At 47.8% G+C, this 18,973-nt stretch overlaps 1 long non-coding RNA gene across 1 annotated transcript in view; it reads left to right on the top strand.

Annotated features, from left to right (window-relative positions):
- The window catches only part of LOC139280703 (uncharacterized), a 115,440-nt gene that overhangs the window by 55,007 nt on the left and 41,460 nt on the right, over positions 1 to 18,973 (top strand). The window contains exon 2 of the long non-coding RNA XR_011596749.1: positions 17,224 to 17,339. This is a non-coding gene — a long non-coding RNA (uncharacterized lncRNA). The remainder of the gene's footprint in view (positions 1 to 17,223; positions 17,340 to 18,973) is intronic.

Raw genomic sequence — 18,973 nt, 5'->3', positions numbered from 1 at the left:
TACAGATTCACACGAGGCATATAGTGAAGTCAAGATCACTCTGGACCTGCACCTTTATTTCACAGCTCTGGAATGCTGCACTTGCCTGAGACCTGTCCTTATATACCTGTCTCTTGCAAGTGCACCCCTGGTGGTAAGGTATGCTGGTGGTTACAGGTCATATCTTATTACAGTCATGTATAGCATGTTAGGATACAGTTATATATAATAATGTAAGATACATGACATCACCCTCCCCCAAGGTCTTATTGTCTTTATAGGTTCAGTCTCTCAGGTGGTCTACGCTCTCGCGTGGAGCGTCTGAGCTGTGGTTCAGTTGTTTGCCTTGGTGTCTGTTTTTCTTTGGGTGTGGTTGCTGGTATCTCGCCTGGGCTGTCTGTTTCGATTGGTGTCATTGTTGTTGACTCGCCTGGGCTGTCTGTTGGGATTGCCCTTTCCTCAGGTTGTTCTCTCTGTCCACCAGGTGTGGTGCGAGTTCCACATTGTAGTCTGCCTCTGGTTCCGCAGTGTTGTTGGTAAATCTGCTTTTGACTTGGTCTACATGCCTCTGGCAGGTTTTGCCATTGTCCATTTGTACTACCAGTAGCCTATTTCCTTCCTTGCCCGTTCCTGTCCCTGCAAGCCATTTGGGACCCCTGCCATAGTTTAGTACAAACACTTTGTCCCCTATCTCATTCCATCTCCCCCTCGAATTTCTGTCATGGTACTCGGTCAGCTTACGGCGCTTTGCCTCAACGATTTCATGCATGTCTGGGAGGTTTGATGAGTGCCTTGTTTTTAAAGTCCTTTTCATCAACAGTTGCGCGGGGGGGATCCCAGTCAATGAGTGCGGACGAGATCTGTATGCCAGCAGCAGTCACGACAGGCAACCCTGCAGCGTGGGACCTTGGATTTTAAGCATGCCTTGTTTCATGATTTGCACTGCTCTCTCCGCCTGGCTGTTGGAGGCCGGCTTGAACGGTGCCGTCTTGACATGATTTATGCCGTGGTCAATTATAAAGTCTTGGAATTCTGCGCTGGTGAAGCACGGACCATTGTCACTGACCAATATGTCAGGGATTCCGTGCGTTGCAAACATGGTTGTGAGGCTCTCCACAGTGGTGGAGGTTGTGCTTGAGTTTAAAATGGTGCATTCAATCCACTTTGAAAATGCATCGACAACTACGAGGAACATTTTGCCCATGAATGGGCCCGCATAGTCTACGTGCACCCGCGACCACGGTTTGGTAGGCCAGGGGCTCAGTGGAGCCTCCCTGGGGGCATTGCTGAGTTGGTGCACCTTCGGACGCAGAGCTCCAAGTTCGCGTCAATACCAGGCCACCAAACGTGGGATCTGGCAATGGCCTTCATGAGAACGATCCCCGGGTGCTTGCGGTGGAGCTCCCGGACAAATGCCTCTCTGCCTCTTAGAGGCATGACTACTCGGCTGCCCCACATCAGGCAGTCTGCTTGTAGTGATAGCTCATGCATGCGCCTGTGAAAGGGTTTTAATTCCTCGGGGCAGGCATCGCGAGCCTCTGCCCAGTCACCGGTTAGGACACATCTTTTGACTAGGGATAACGTGGGGTCGCTGGCCGTCCAGGCTCTGATTTGGCAAGCGTCATGGGCAAACCTGTGGACTCAAAGGCATTGATTGCCATGACTATCTCACAGTCCTGTTTGTCAGACCCTTCCGTGGTCGCCAGGGGTAGCCTGCTGAGCGAGTTGGCACAGTTATCTGTGCCTGGTCTGTGCCTTATGGTATTGTCGTAGGACGCCAGCATGAGTGCCCACCATTGAATTCGCGCCGAGGCATTGGTGTTTATTGCCTTGTTCTCGGATAGGAGGGATGTGAGGGGCTTGTGGTCGGTTTCTAATGCGAACTTGGCCCCGAAAAGGTATTGGTGCATCTTTTTGACACCGTACACGCACGCAAGTGTCTCCTTCTCTACCATTCCGTACCCGCGCTCCGCCCGCGAAAGTGACCTGGAGGCATAAGCTATGGGTTGTAATTTGCCCGCACTATTGACATGTTGCAAAACGCACCCGACCCCATACACTGACGCTTCGCATGTGAGAACGAGCTTTTTACCTGGGTCAAAGAAGTCAAAACACTGTTGGAACACAGAAGGTTGCGTACCTTATTGAAGGCGCATTCCTGGGCGTCCCCCCAAAACCAATCGCACCCCTTCCTGAGTAGCATGTGGAGAGGCTCTAGCAGCGTGCTTAAGTTCTGCATAAAGTTCCCAAAGTAATTGAGTAGCCCGAGAAAGGCGTGCAGTTCTGAGACATTCCGGGGCCTGGGTGCCAGGCGAATTGCTTCTGTTTTGGACTCTGTTGGGCGGATTCCATCAGCGGCAATCCTTCTGCCCAAAAATTCAACCTCAGGTGCGAGAAACAGGCACTTGGATTTCTTGACTAACCGATCCACCCGCTTTAGTACTTCCTCCAAATTACGGAGATGGGAATCGGTGTCCCTGCCCGTGATAAGTATGTCGTCTTGAAATACAACCGTCCCCGGAATGGACTTGAGCAGACTCTCCATGTTGCGCTGGAATATGGCAGCTGCCGACCTGATGCCGAATGGGCATCGATTGCACGTGAAAAGGCCTCGATGTGTATTGATGGTGGTGAGTAGCTTGGATTCCTCAGTCAATTCTTGCGTCATATACGCAGATGTGAGGTCTAATTTTGAGAAAAGTTTACCTCCAGCCAATGTGGCAAATAAGTACTCCACTCTGGGCAGCGGGTACTGGTCCTGTAGGGAGACTCTGTTTATGGTAGATTTGTAGTCCCCACAGATTCGTACGGATCCATCAGGCTTCATGACTGGGACGATGGGACTTGCCCAGTCGCTAAATTACATAGGTGATATAATGCCTTCCCGCAGAAGCCTGTCTCGCTCGTGTTCAATCTTTTCCCTCATCACATAGGGTACAGCTCTGGCCTTGTGATGGACCGGTCTAGCATCCTGTGTGATGTAGATTTTGACTTTTGCCCCTTTGAAAGTGCCTACACCTGGCTGAAAGAGATGTTCAAATCGCTTTATAACTGTTGAGCAGGAGGTCCATTCCTCTAATGACATGGCATGGACATCATCCCATTTCCAGTTTAGTTTTGCCAGCCAGCTTTTCCCCAGCAGTGCTGGGAGGTCTCCGAGGACAGTCCACAGGGGAAGTCGGTTCACTGTCCCTTTGTGTGTGACAGAGATCATGGCGCTGCCGAGGACTGGTACAATTTTTTTGGTATAGGTCCTTAGTTTGGTGTTGACCCTTGTGAGTTTTGGCCTGTCTCTTTTATGCGGCCACAGTTGTTCAAATTGTTGAGCGCCCATGAGAGATTGACTCGCTCCCGTATCCAGCTCCATGTTGACAGATATCCTGTTGAGTAGGACCCTCATCATTATAGGAGGCGTCCTGTTGGTAGGAGCAGCGGCCATTGATCGTGTTGACCCACTGTACATCGGTGTCCCGGGTACTGTCCCCACCATCTTCTGGTCCGCTTTCCGACCCATCCGATTCGTATACCAGCCGAGCTGCCGTTTATTTGCACATGCGGGCCAAATGCCATGTATATTCACAATTTCTGCAAACAGCCTGCTGAAATCGACATCCCCTTGACGAGTGCCCACCCCCACACCTCCAGTGCAGACCTGTTCCATTGTTCAAAGTGTTCCCAAAGAATGAGCTGCGTCTGGTTGATCTCTCTTGAGCTTCTCTCAGTTTGTAGTTGATTGCTCGCATTGTGGGTTGATGAGGTATGAACGGCCGTTCCTGTGGCCCTTGATGACTTCTGGTGCTACTGTCTGCTGTCGAGAACCTGTTCTCCCGGTTTTGTCTGTGTGTGGGGGTAGCAACTTGTTTAGTGCTGTGAACTTCTTGTTCCGATATTTCGTTAGTTGTTGTACCTGCATTGTAAATCAACCTCGTTTCTTCTTCCCCTACCAAGAATGTCTGTGCAACCAGTGCTGCTGCCACCAAGGTCAGGTTCTTGGTCTCTATGAGCTTTCGGAATATGCCTGCGTGGCCTATTCCTTCAATGAAAAAGTCTCTCAGCATTTCTCTCCTCAGTTCATTGGAGAACTCACATAAACTAGCCAACCTCCAAAGTTCCGCCACAAAGTCGGGTATGCTCTGGCCCACACAGCGTCTGTATTTGTAGAACCTGTGTCTGGCCATGTGTAGGCTGATCGCTGGCTTCAGATGGTCTCTTACCAGTGTGCTCAATTCTTCAAACGACTTGCTTGATGGTTTATCGGGTGCCAACAGATCCTTCATTAAAGCGTATGTTTTCGAGCCACAGCTGGTCAAGAGATGGGTTCTTCTCTTGTCTGCCTTATCATCGCCTAACCAGTCTTTGGTTACAAAGCTTTGCTGGAGCCCTTCTATAAAGTCCTCCCAATTGTCTCCCGCATTGTACTTTTCATCTGATCCGTTGTTCGCCATTCTGTGGATTCTGTAATCCCGTAACTCGTCGCCACTGTAAAGTCCTGTCCCCTCAGTACAGATTCACACGAGGCATGTAGTAAAGTCAAGGTCACTCTGGACCTGCACCTTTATTTCACAGCTCTGGAATGCTGCACTTGCCTGAGACCTGTCCTTATATACCTGTCTCTTGCAAGTGCACCCCTGGTGGTAAGGTATGCTGGTGGTTACAGGTCATATCTTATTACAGTAATGTATAGCATGTTAGGATACAGTTATATATAATAATGTAAGATACATGACACCATCCTATCCCTGTAACTTCCTCCAGCCCTGTAAGTTCCCTCCAACAACTCTGTTTTCCCAGCTCTGGCCTCTTGCACATCCCACACTCCTTCCCTTCCACCATTGGCAGCCGTGCCTTCTGCGGTCTAGGTCTCAAGCTTTGAAATTCCCTCCCTAAACTTCTCCACCTCCCTTGTATTTTAAGACCCTCCTTAAAACCTACCTCTTTGACGCCTCCTAATATCTCCTTCTTGGGTCGTTTTTGTACGCTAAGGATGCTCTATAAAAGCAAGCTGTTGTAGACACATCTGCTGCCTCTCATCCCTCCTTTCTTCATCATCTTCTGCACCCCCCGCCCCCAAAAACAACATGACCAGAGTACAATTCCCATATTCAGAATTTGAATTGTAATATTCAAAAATAAACTTTAAGTACTCATTTCCTAAAAGGCGAGAGTATTATTGGCCTTTGTCACCTCTAATTTGCACAAGCTGAGCTCACAGCAGGTTTCTCTTGAGAAAATTAGCAAATCACACGAGGACTCATTTGCAACACGTGACCTTGAATTTTACCATTTTAATGAAGCTCTTGTACATTGCATGTGAGAGCATTATAGGTCAGACAGACTCTCCTACACAACATGATTTGAGCAGGGATCCTGTGCAATGAATCCTTGCCCATTTTTACAGCACTCGCATGCCGAACTCAATCACATTGGTGGAACCAGTCCGCCAGTCGAAAAAAAGCTCAATAATTAAAAAAAGCTGGATAAATGATTTCAAAAAGTGGTTAATTAAATAGCATGGGAGGGGACCGATTTGGAAATAACAGAGCTTTCAGATAAAACTATTGTGTTCCTAACACAGATGAGACTGCACACAGGGAGGTTAAAGTAACAGTGACCTCAGTCTTTAATAAGACACTCCAGAGTGAGGAACATGCCTTTGGGGCCGGCTGATATACAGTGCTCCCAAGGGATGCTGGGATCCCTTGGGACTTCAGGGGATGCGCTCCCTGGTGGCGGAACATGGGAGTGCATGCTTTACAGATATACAACATAATTCTCCCCACAAAGTCAAAGTGAAAACTATTTACAAGGTGAGGCGGTCGGGAGCCTTTCTTTCCCTGGTGGACCGCCTCGGTACAAATGTCTGTTCTGGTGTGTTGGCTGTGCCCTCGCTGGGCTAGCGTGTTGTTGGCCCTGCAGGGCTGCTGGGTGAGCCTGGCCTTGCTGGGCTGCTGGCAAGATGGGTTCGATTTCCTGGTCCGGGGTGGTGTCGTTGAGGTGTGTGTTGTGGGCTCGAAAAAGGTGGTGTCTGCTGTGGGTTGTTCAGGGCAGTCTGTGAACCACAGCCTCGTTTGGTCCAGGTGCTTTCTGCAAATTTGTCCATTGTCTCGTTTGACTACAAACACCCCAGTCTCTTCTTTAGCTATCACCATGCCCGCGATCCACTTGGGACCATGTCCATAGTTTAGCACATACACAGGGTTATTCAGATCAATTTCCCGTGACACAGTGGCGTGACCATCGTTTACATTTTGTTGCTGCCGCCTGCTCTCAACCTGATCATGCAGGTTGGGGTGAACCAGCGAAAGTCTGGTTTCAAGTGTCCTTTTCATGAGTAGCTCAGCCAGGGGCACCCCTGTGAGCGAGTGGGGTCTCGTGCAGTAATTGAGCAATACTCGGGACAGGTGGATTTGGAGTGAGCCTTCTGTGGCTCGTTTGAGGCTCTGTTTGATTGTTTGTACTGCTTACTCTGCCTGCCCATTGAGGCTGGTTTAAACAGGGCCAAGGTGACATGTTTGATCCCATTGCGGGTCATGAATTCTTTAAATTCTGCACTGGTGAAACATGGCCCGTTGTCACTGACCAGTATGTCAGGCAGGCCGTGGGTGGCAAACATGGCCCTCAGGCTTTCAATGGTGGCGGTAGCGGTGCTTCCCGACATTATATCACATTCAATCCATTTTGAAAAAGCATCCACCACCACCAGGAACATTTTACCGAGAAACGAGCCCGCATAGTCGACGTGGATCCTCGACCATGGTCTGGAGGGCCAGGATCACAAACTTAGTGGTGCCTCTCTGGGCACGTTGCTCAGCTGAGCGCACACGCTGCATTGCCGTACACAGGACTCTATGTTAGAGTCGATACCGGGCCACCACATGTGGGACCTGGCTATCAGGGGATGCGCTCCCTGGTGGCGGAACATGGGAGTGCATGCTTTACAGATACACAACAAAAACTTGTATAGGGAAGATAATTTGTACAAAACAGATTGTGTTCTAGGAGGGGTTAATAGAGAACTTGAAAACAATAATCGTGATTTATTCAAATTCAAATTAGCAAGGGAAGCGCTAAAGAACTGACAGATAAAGAAAACAAGGACTTATATTCTGCAGCACCTACCATCCCTCAAAGGTGCCAGATACATGGATATACATAAACAATACAAAAGCAAAATACTGTGGATGTTAGAATCTGGAATTAAAACAGAAAATGCTCGAAATCTCAGTGGGTCAGGCAGCATATGTGGAGAGAAAGCATAGTCAAAGTTTTGGGTCGATGATCTTTCGTCAGAACTGGAGAGTGTTCGGAAAGAACAAATTCTTAAGAAGCACTGAAAGGGGGAGGGGAAGAAAGAACAAAAGGGGAAGGTCTGTGATAGAGTGGAAAACAGGAGAGATTAGAGAGACACAAGGGATGATGGGCCAAATTGAAATGGTAATGCCAGGAGTTAGAAACGCATTAGTCTAGATAGGGTGTGAATGGCGGGATTATGACAAACTGTAATTAGAGACAAGGAGAAAAAAAGAAAGAAAGAAGCTCTGAGGGGGTGGGGGGAGCCTAAGATTGGCAGCGGTTACGCTCTAAAATTGTTGAACTCGATGTTGAGTCCAGAAGGCTGTAAAGTGCCTAAACGAAAGATGAAGTGCTGTTCCTCGAGCTTGCGTTGAGCTTCACTGGAACAGTGTTGGAAACCGAGGACGGAGAGGTCAGATTGGGAATGCAGTGGAGAATTAAAGTGACAGGCGACCGGAAGCTCATGGTCACACTTGTGGACTGAACGAAGGTGCTCTGCAAAGCGGTCACCCAATCTACGCTTGGTCTCCTCAATGTAGAGAAGACCACATTGTGAGCAGCGAATACAGTATACTAATTTGAAAGAAGTACAAGTAAATTGCTGTTTCACCTGGAAGGAGTATTTGGGGCCCTGGATAGCGGGAAGGGAGGAGGTAAAAGGGCAGGTGTTGCATCTCCTGCCCTTGCACAGAAAGGTGCCGTGGGAAGGGGAGTGGGTGCTGGGGGTGACTGCGGAATGGACCAGGGTGTCGCGGAGGGAGTGGTCCTCTCGGTAAACAATGGTTATTTCAGAACAGGAATGTTTGAATATTCATAAGGAAATAGGAACAGAAGGAATGCATCCAAAAATACTTGGGGGAAATGAGAATAGAAGTAAGAGAATTTGCTGCTCCATATTTTGAAGCTCGTTAAGAACAAAAGTAGAACCAGAAGTTTGTAAAATAGCAAATCGTGTTCCAAATTTAAAGCACGATCTTGGGAATTATAGGCCTGTTAGCTTGATTAACTAAAGTAGGAAAAACATGGGAGTCAACCATAAAAGAAGTGATTCTGATCAATTCAAGGAGGCAAAAGGCAACGGGGTAGAAATTGTTCATAGCCCATTTTCGGGCGCATAACTAATGGTGCACAGAAAACCGCATCCAATCCAGGAAGTCAAAAACTCACTCTAATTGGGTCTCTGGCCTTATTTCAATTGTTTGCACGATTGGCCGCTGCCTATTGCATCACCTGAGGCATGTCGCCTTTTTAAAGGAATCAATTTTAGGGCGTTTGCCTTGTCGTCGGTGATCTTTAGGTAATTCCCTGGAAGGAGGTGGGGGGCAGTGGGCGGCGATCTCAAGCTGGCAGTGGCCCTCATGAATACTGTGGAGATGGGAAGAGCACACTTTCTCATCCCGGCACCAGACCAAAATTACTTTTTGTGTTGTTGGCCGCTGCTTAGCTGCAACGACCCCTGAAGAATCCTGAGTGGAGCACGCCCAACATCGTCCAAGTTAGGACAGGGGTCCTAAAACAGATGTTAGGCCCCGCATTTACATATGTAAGTGCCATAGCACCTGTTTTAGGCAGCTGCAGGGATAGCTAAAAAAAATTGTGTGTCCAAATTTGGGGGTCAGCCAATTTTCAGACGCCTTTGGGGCGCAGGAGGCAGCACTGTGAAATTAGTGCCTTTTGGACCCATTCTGCGCCTGAAAAAAGCAGTGTTCTGATGAAGGGTCTTCACCTAATGAATTGCCCTGCTTGCCTTCTCCAAGCTGCTGACAGCCACATCCCATGTCACCAGCAGCTGTCTGAAGTTTCTAAAGTCAATGTTAAGGCCATACACGGTACCTTCACTGGTCCTCAGCTGTCGAGAAGAGAGTGACCCAACCCAAAAACTACTGTGGAGCGGGTGGTCTCGCTCCTGTGTACACCACCTGCCTTTACTAGCCCTACTGCTAGTCCGCCTAAGACCAGACAATGACTGCACAATTATACCATCAACATAGCCTCCTATATATATTCTTGTGAAAATATTAACCAGTATTATTTTAGTGTGAAAATGAGTGTACAACTTTTTTTTCTTATGTTTAAATAAAAACAAGCTTTAAACATTTTAAATTTCAAAAATGATTTATACCTGGACCGTTAGTTGAGAAATCTTTCCTAGTTTTCCTCTTTCAATTGGTATTTTCTTTATGTGTAGCATATAGTTACTTGTAGTAAAATATGGGAATAATGGTTGAATCTCTAAATTCTGAGGTTGGCTGCTGTCTAGTTTAATATATAGCAACTCTATTGAAGCATTTAAAAAGGAATGAGGTCAATTCCTTATACAGCAAAGAATAATGTAACAAACGTCAGATCAGCTCCTGACACAACACCTGAGCGGGATTTAGTGGCCTTCTCTCATTTCTGACTTGTTTTAATTGTTTTGTTGAAGATTATGGTTCGCTATTTTCAAAAAATTGTTAACTCTAACACATTATTGTGCTGTTATTTTCATTAAAGAAAGCGTTCAGCAGGGTAAGTTTCTTTCCATTTTTCAATTGTATCGCTGCACTCCATTGAAATAAGGTTAAGTACCCCTTTTGTTATTGTTGAATACATGAAGATTACAATTCATATAATGGGAGGAGTTTTTTTATTGTAATGTTGGAATATGCTCTTGAGCAGATTTTACAAACTGAGGCTCCCAACATGAAGCTTCAGCCACTGAGAGTATATATGGGAATTCAGGCACTGGGGTCAGTAGGGGTTCAAAGAGCTGATAACCCTTTCATATCTCACCCAAGTGGCTATTCATCATTTGCAAGCCTAGGCAGTGTGTCACTGTAGACTATTTGACTTTGGCAAGCATCACATCTGAATCTGTACATGTCCGAGCCTGATATCGATTCAAGCACTTTCCATCAGTTAGCATTAATCTTTGTTGGTATTATTCTCCTCGTAGTCCAGGAATTCTGAGTCCAAATGTAGCACTCCCACTGTTGTCCAAGCTAAGATCAGCAAACATGGAAGCTACTGAGAATCAGGCTGATTTGCAAGGTTCAGATAAAGCTATTGGAATGCTCCAATGCCAGATTTGTAGAGTTTGTGTGAGTTGTGGTAGTTCTTTTGTTTTACCAGTTTGATGCCTTTAAGTCAGAGGATTTTGCTTTTAAACCCCACTAGAAGGCATGACCAACATAATCTAGGTTGATCCTTCAGTGAAGTACGAAGGAAGTGCAGTGTTGTTGGAGATGCTGTCTTTTGGATGAGAGGTTAAACCCAAGACAATTTGCCTGTTCAAGTAGATGTGGAAGATCCCACGGCACCATTCAAAAAGGAGAGCAATGGCATTCTCCCGGTATGTTGGACAACATTTATCCCTCAACCAACACAGAAACAGATTAACTAGTCAATATTTCATTGCTAGTTGTGGGACCTTGCTGCGTTTGTCCACATTATAATTGTGACTACACTTCAAAAATAATTTATTGACTGGAAAGTGCTTTGGGATCACCTGAGGGTGCGAAAGCTTCATTTGGTACAGGTTTTTGAGTTGGGCTTATAAGAACATATGTGGGATAATTTTAACTTTGGCCAATAGTGTGAAGTGGGCAATATTGGATAAGCGCCCATTATACTCCACACCCAATTGTCCTTTCCATTGAAGTCAATGGAGGGAGAATCAGGCTGGGCGTATAAAGGGTAGTCAATTCTATATCACACAAAGATAAAATGACCTTCATAGAAGTATGAAACCAAAAAAAAACATTCAGTCTATCAAACCCTTTCCTTCCACAAGATACAAAGGGGCCGAAATTGGCTCTTTCCTGAAGGCCTCTTAGCACCGGGAAGTGGCGGCCACGCTGTGGAGTGGAGTGGTCGCCGACTTTTCGTGTAATGGCCTCCCCTCCCCCAATTGCCCTTCCTCGTTTTATTGGTGGTCGCCATCACCGCACCACTTGCCCCCCAGTTCAGCGGCGGGGTGGCCAGCACTCCTAAGTGTGTCATCACTGCGCACATCGCCGAGGTCCTGGGCCGGAAGCGACATTGCCCTATAAAAATCATCCCTCGGCTCGGCGGTGCTGAATGTTGTTTTTTTCGGGTGGTCCATAGTTCCTGATGCCCACCACCAGAGTGCCTTAAAGTTGTGTTGCTTTGTGTGAGATTTGTGTTGCCGATTTTTTTCCCGTTTTGAGAAGCAGTGCAAGAATACAGTGGGCTATTGGTTGTGATGCTGGAGGCCCCTGCACCTGCAGAACCAGAACAGGGAGGCCACTTGCGGGAGGCTGGGCTTGCGAAGGGGTTAGAAATGGGGGCAGTGCTGGCAGGTTAACGCCTCCTGCACATTGTGCATGCCACCGAGGCTCGGAGGAGAAGGTGGCGCCGTGTCCAGCAGTGGCAGCGGGCAAGGGCCGCGGCTATCATGGCGGCCCAACATGGAGAGGGGTGGGGGGGTGTGGGGGGGGGAGGTGGGGGAGTGGGGTGGGGTGTGGGTTGGGGGGTGGGGGGGGAGGGTCAGGGGGGTGGGTGGGGTGGTGTGTGTGTGGGGGGGTGGGGTGTTTGGGGGGAGTGGGTGGGGTGGGTTAGGGGGTGGGGGGGTGTGGGTTGGGGGAGTGGGTGGGGTGGGTTAGGGGGTGGGGGGGTGTGGGTTGGGGGGGGGTGGTGGGGGAGTGGGGTGGGGGGTGTGGGTGGGGTGGTGTGGGGGTGTGGGGTGTGTGGGTGTGGGTGGGGGGGGGGGTTTGCTGCAGTACTCACCTGAGCGTGTCTGCATATTCGTCGTGGTGTGCTGCATGCACCACAGTCACTCTGGGATTCCACCAAAGTCTGCACACTGCCAATGATGGTCCCCATGGTATGCGCAGAGCTGTGCACAATGCGGGAGGCAGACTCCTCCATGCTCTTCACCACATGCGATAGCCTCTTGTGCACCCCTTGCATTGCCGCCAAGAGCTCCGATTGCATGGCCTCTACCCTTTGTTCGTAAGGCCCAATATCGATGGGCTTGTCTGAGTCCTTCTCAGCAGGACTCAGCTATGCACTCGCCCTCGCCCCCGCCCCCCCCCCCCCCCCCGCCCCGGAGAGATGGCATCCGAACTTTCCTTGGCCCTGTACCATGAGGCAGCCCGCTAGGCCCCGGTGCTTCACCCAGTGCAGACCCCTGTGCTAAATCTAAGCTACCCGACCGCAGACTCCTAGGGCTAGAACCGCCACTTATTTTGCCTGCTTAATGCCCACTTAACGCCCATTTTACCGCTCAAGTGATGTATAACGCCCATATATCGCCCATTTTGGCACAAAATGGAAACTGGCGGGCATTTTTCGGAAACTTATCGCCGAGCGTTATTTTCCGCATGTGCTTAACACCGAGAAAAAATATTACTGCCCGCCCACTTTTTGGGGGCAGAATCAGCAGGATTGGCAAATTCAATGCCCATAATATTGCCCAGCATTACTTTCCACACGGAATTAAGGCCGAGATTCAACATTAGCGCCCGCCGACTGCTTTTGGTCGTAAAGAGCATATTTACCCAAACTAGCGACCATGGAGATCGCCCTTCATCAATTTCACCACCTCGCACACATATCGGCCACAAAAAAATCACCCACAAAAAGTAAAACTAACCAGAACAAATCACAGCGTTATGGACGCCATGTTGTAGATCACATGGTGCGTCCTTTAAAAGGCTGCTGTGCTCCAACCTCAACGGAGTTCAGATGTACTCTGCAGGTCGTTGGAGTTGATGTGAACATCTCTGATAACATCTTGACACACTGTGACCGATTGGAATTGAAGAGGTGTGCTCGTCGGGACATTCCTTGTTTGTGTGCAATTGGTGGTAAACAGAGAGCTACTGCAATGGAGCCTGTCCTTTCTCACCCTCTCTTGGTGACCAAATACATGCAGCAGACTCGACATCGCTGAAGGAACGCTGCACTGCATTTATGTGCCCAATGTACGAAGTGACAGACAGATAAGGAGGACCAGACGTTACACCTCCCTGCAAGAACAAGGAGAAGCATTCTTAAATCAACTTGCCCAACACCACCTGTCTTCGGAGACTGTGCTTCCACAAAGAGGTTATCACTGAGGTATGCCAGCTGATAAGGGGAGATCTGCAGTCTGTCAGCACCATCAATACTGCACTGTCCGTCGAGGTCAAAGTCACCGCGACACTGTCGTTCTATACCTCGGGTTTTTTTCAGGCCACAGCTGGTGACATTTGTGGACTTTCTCAGCATGCCACACAGCGCTGCATTAGACAGGTCACTGAAGCCCTGTACGCATGCAGGAGGGACTTGATCAGCTTCCCTATTACCAGGGAGGCACAGAGTGAGAGGGCTCTAGGTTTCTCCAGAATTGCAAACTTCCCCAAGGTGCAGGGAGCAATCGACTGTATGTACATCACGATCTTTTCAGGATGCTGAGGTTTTCAGGAACCACAAGGGATTCCACTCCCTGAATGTCCAGCTGGTTGTCGACCACCAGCACATTATACTGGCAGTGAATGCTCAATTTCCGGGCAGCATCCATGATGCGCACATCCTGCGTGAGAGCACTGTATCTGACTTGTTTAACAATGAGCCACAAGGTCAATGCTGGATGCATGGGGGCAAAGGATATGGCCTCACCACCTGGCTGATGATCCCCCTGTGTGACACCCACAGCGAGGCTGAGAGGCGATACAAGAGCCACAGAGCAACTTGCAATATCGTGGAGAAAATGATTAGAGTGCTTAAGCAGTGCTTCAGATGCCTGGACTACTCAGGAGGCGAGTTCCAATACGATCCTGAGCAGGTAGCTCAATTCGTGGTGGTGTGCTCCATGCTACACAACTTGGCAATCAGGAGGGGACAAGAATTGCCTGATGAGTCTGACAGTCCACCTCACCAGAGAGAGGAAGAGAAGGATGAGGAGGCAGACGCTGACATCGGGCCAGACAATCAGGCTGACACTGAAGCCATGCTCCCGCCCCCCTGTACGCCGTATGAAAGGGCCCGTGGCATGATATCTGCAAAAGCCTTACGTCAGGAGCTCTTCAATGATCACTTTGGCTGAAAGAACATTGGTGTTATTTCCAAGGCTGACAAACTGTTGGGTGTGCAGGTCATACATTAATGATGGGCATCACCTTGGTAACAGTTAAAGTTTACGTTGATTGAAGTTAAGTGTGATTATACCCTTTGATGTTAAGGAATCACCAGCGTCTAATGGTGCAGCTATCTGAGCCAATGTGCTGCAAGGTTTTGTTACATAAAAAATATTTAAACCGAACATTAGTCTAAAATCATCAGTATTTCTGTACAAACCAACCCCTCCCCCCCCCCCCCCCCCCGCCCCCCACCGCTTCTCCTCCCCACCTCTATCCCTTACCCTTACCCTCCTGACTCCAAGCCACCTGGCTGAGGAGGTCCTCAGGTGATGCTTCATTCGGGGGTGGGGGGGGCCGAAGCGCTGCTTGGATGGATACGGGAGAGGACAGTCCAGAGGTGGGAGCATACTCCGAGCCATAAGCAAGACGTTGCTGCTGGCTCTCATGTGGTTGGAAATAAGGGTGCGTCACCTTAGGGTGCGGTGTTCTGGGACCACTGGGAGCCCTCTGCCACAGTGTTCCTGGCTACCAGCTCCAGGGTCTCTTCCATTTTATATGTTATTTGTTGGACAAAAACTCGGTGCCAACTATGTTCTTGGTGCTTAATGGGCTTTTTGCTGCTGGTGAATCTCCCTTGTGCCTCCCACAACAGCCAAACAAGCACACACCACAGCCACACACGCTTCAGTGCCTCTGAGCTCCCTCCCTCTCTGTCTCCTCTTCTGCGCATGTCATGGCCTCCAGAATCGCGGGAATCGAGCGTTGCCATGCCATTGCTAAGGATGACCACACTTTACGGCAGAAGATCAGAAAAATTTAATGCTACCGCCCATTTGATATCGCTCGCGGTAAAGCCCATTTTCAAAAATGTTAACTAGGTGTTTTGAGAATGGGCGAGAAGCCAGAGATCTGAAAACCCTTTTTTACCGCCCACACCGGAAATAACGCCCATTTTTGGGTGATAAGCTCAAAAGTGGGGGTTCTAGCCCCTAGTATCTGAGCTGGTGCGTGGGATTGTATGAAACAGTGACACGGTGTTGCTGGCAGAGCTTTCACCCTCTCCATCACCCTCATCTCACCAAGATCATCTGGAGCGTCAAGTCTCTGCTCCTGAACATGGCTGCCAGTCGCGTCAAGGGTCTCTGTGTGGCTGAGGCTGAGATTCGAGGTGTCGTCTGCAATCATAAATGGGAGAAGAGGTGCCATGAGGGTGAGGTGCTGCATAGCTTGCACAGAGGCATAAGCAATAGACAGGTAGGCCCTTGCACTATCAGGGAGAGATGGCATTGCACAAATGCCTTCACTTGCCCATGCTGCCCCCAGCACCATCAGAGCAACCAGCAGCCACAGGGCTTTCGATGTGCGCACCGACTAGCCGCTGCACCCTCTCTTCCATGTCAGTCAGCGGGACATTTTGGGACTCATCCCCACCAGTGGCTTGTTGGTCGGCACAGTGGTGCGCCACCTTAGCCTGCAAAGGAACATCGGGTCGATAAGATGCAGTTTCCAGAGACCTCGGCAATGAGTGCAAGTGTGGGTCGATTACATGTAGCTAGCAATCTCGGATGCAAGGGATCCTCCATTGTGAGTGTGCATACATACATGCCTTAGCAATCAACAGCTACTTCAGCTACTATGTAGTGTTGGTGAGAAATAAGTTAAGGTAAAGGAGAGTGTGGCAGATGTAACGAGAGGAGTTAGGGCAACATGTACTCACTTTCATCAATCGAATAAGGTCCGTAAGCCTTTTCCTGCATTGGGTGGGGGTGCGCTGGTGAATGGATGTGCCGGAAACCTCCACCACAATCTCCCTCCACGAATTAGTAAAGACAGCGCTAGTTGGTCTTCCACCGCCTTCAGGGAAGAGTAGCCGCCTCCTTCCCCCCACATCGTCCATGAGAGTTTCCATCTCTGCATCACTGAAGCGGCTCCCCCTCCTGAAACGTCTCCTTCCAGCCATCTCCTCTCAAGCAAGTCAGCCCCAACTCAAGACACAGCTGCAAAACCTGCCCTTTAAGAAGGCCAGGGAGCAGCTAGATTGCTAACATCAATTGGTTAGGAGCGGAATTTCACGGTCCAAACTCCACTCCGCTGCCACACCACTGAAACCAATTCATAACACCACTCATTACCACCCCGCTCCGTTTTGGGTCGGAAAAAGTGAAATTTTGCTCTAAACACCACCCCATCCATCGTGGCGGAAATGGACACTAAAATGCAGTGCATGCGCCCCATTTCGGGCGGAGGGCAATTTCGGGGCTAAAACCTCTATCCAGTCATGGATTTTATGCTACCTAATCAATCAACTATGTGGAATGTCCGCAAAATTTCTCTCTGACCCCCAAAATAGTTGGTAAAAATCCTTGACATTTATTTATAGGTATACTTTCATTCTGCTGCATGTGAAGGTAATGAAGGTGTTCAGTTGTGGTTTTCTGCATTGCTTTAGTCTTTCCATTTAAAATCCTTCTTTGCATATGTCTGCTCACAGTGGGGGATGAGCTACTTTGTGCATTCGGTGTGGCAGGACCATAAATGATTTTGCTATGCCTTGTGCACAAACGATATCTTCCTCACTGTTGATTAATGATATTCCACTCTACTCACTGCGCTACTCTACCTGTTAATCTCCACAAGACCACTTATTCATATGTTTTATACATGTGTCAGCCTTCAGAAATCTTTCAAATTCTTACTAAGTAGCCTTCACGAGGGAGCTGGACCGGTTCTTGACTGGGTCAGAGATTGCATCATCTAGAAGGTAGCATGTGGTTCATCTGATCTCCTGGACTGTTTCGATCACCTGAGGGGGTGGGAGAGGAACCTTCCATATTATTTGTTTCCCATATTTGACTTGCTTCTTTCTTTGTTTTTTTGCCTCCCCCAGGAGATTACTTGGCTGTGGGAGCACGGTGAAGTATCCAATCTTGATGCTCCGGCGATCGTGAGTGTTGGGCAGGCTTGATGGAACGGCTGGTCTTTTTCTGCCTGTCATCTTTGTATGTTGGTATTAGTTTGCACTTAACATCACAAACTATTCCTTCTGATTCCACACTAATACACTGCGTACATTACACTTGCTTTGCTTGTGTAAAGAAGCAGACATTAATGTAGAGTTAGGCAATACATACTGAAACTATTACAGTATTAAACTAAACAATATGTAAAATTTAAACAGTATAATATGATGGCTGAAAAGGAAGCAATGTGGCATGTACATGGATAATGCACATTAAAGCTCTTAATTCAATTGTATAATTTACCTCCTTTATTCAAGGAACTAATCACATTTGTAAACAGCAGTATATAGTGGATCACAAGCTACAATAAATAGTATTTTTCGGAAGCTTTGACTCCAAAGCATATTAAACCCCATCCAAGTTTTATTTTTAAATTAAATCAATATAAGAATTTAATTTCACCTTTCATGTGCACTGGGCTAAATCTTATTTTGCAATTTGAGTGGAAATGCTTAGCAGTGATTAACCCATACAGATCTCCCAGTGTTCTGATACCAATATTTCTTTGCTGGAGTAATCATGCAATACCAATAGACACTAGTAAATTTCTTCAATTAAATTACTATACTTTGTAGATTTCTATGTCCATGTACACTTTGACATTATTTCTGGACGATTCTAGCTAAATTATAATGATGCACGTAACTAATCTAGCTTCCTCAAACAATTTCATACTTAATGGGATTATGTCCTCTGAACGCAATAAATCATGTTGTGCGACACAGACTGAATGGAACTGCATTATTACTTCTGGTTGTATATCAGAGTAATGCTGGGCACCAGAGAAAAGTTTGACAAAAGCAAAATACTGCGGATGCTGGAAATCCAAAATAAAAGCAGAAAATGTTGGAAATATTCAGCAGGTCAGGCAGCAGCTGTGGAGAGAGAAATTGAGTTAAAGTTCCAGATTTTTATTATTAGAGCAAAGTTAGAATCTGGCTTCGTAAACCTGAATGTAAGAAATGAACGGTCCTGTTAACATACTGTTGGATGAGAATGACTTTAGACATATTTGTAAAGGCATCTATGTGTCTTCACCACCAAGACACTAATGGCTCATTTTATTTGGATCCCCTTCCTGCTGGTGTTAAGTTAACTTCATGTGCTACAGAGTAGTACATTCATACAAATGTGATGAGATTCTGTGAATTACAAGAATCAAATGTCATGCGACTATGATTCCATGGATTCTTGCTGTGCTTTGCTCCAGAGTCGGGTGCAACCTGAATCCAGATTTGTCTGAACACCAAGGTCAAATCTTCATCTGAGCATCAGGGTGGGTGCATACGGGCCGCGTAGCAGGTCGCCATCCCGAACCATTTAACAGCGCGTTCTGCACTACGCGTTTAACTCAATTACATCAATTGAAACAGTCTTGCGGCTTTCCTGGACCAATTAAATGGAGCGGGTCTGATGACATCACCGATGACTCGTTTTCAGCACAGATATTTAAAGCAGCCTTGTACACCTCCCAGTTGAAGGTTGTTGGAGGAAAGATAACTGTGTTTGGGAGAGATGGAAATTGCAGGATATCACTGAGAATTGTGTGTGTCATGGAGTCTCATCGATAGAAGGCTGCGCCCAGATTTACTGATGCCTTCCTGGAAGCATTGGTTC

The sequence above is a fragment of the Pristiophorus japonicus genome, chromosome 15 (genome assembly GCF_044704955.1).
Source record: "Pristiophorus japonicus isolate sPriJap1 chromosome 15, sPriJap1.hap1, whole genome shotgun sequence".
Classification (NCBI taxonomy): domain Eukaryota; kingdom Metazoa; phylum Chordata; class Chondrichthyes; family Pristiophoridae; genus Pristiophorus; species Pristiophorus japonicus.
The sequence above is the reverse complement of the archived record's forward strand: the minus strand, read 5'-3'. Positions and strand labels throughout refer to the sequence as shown.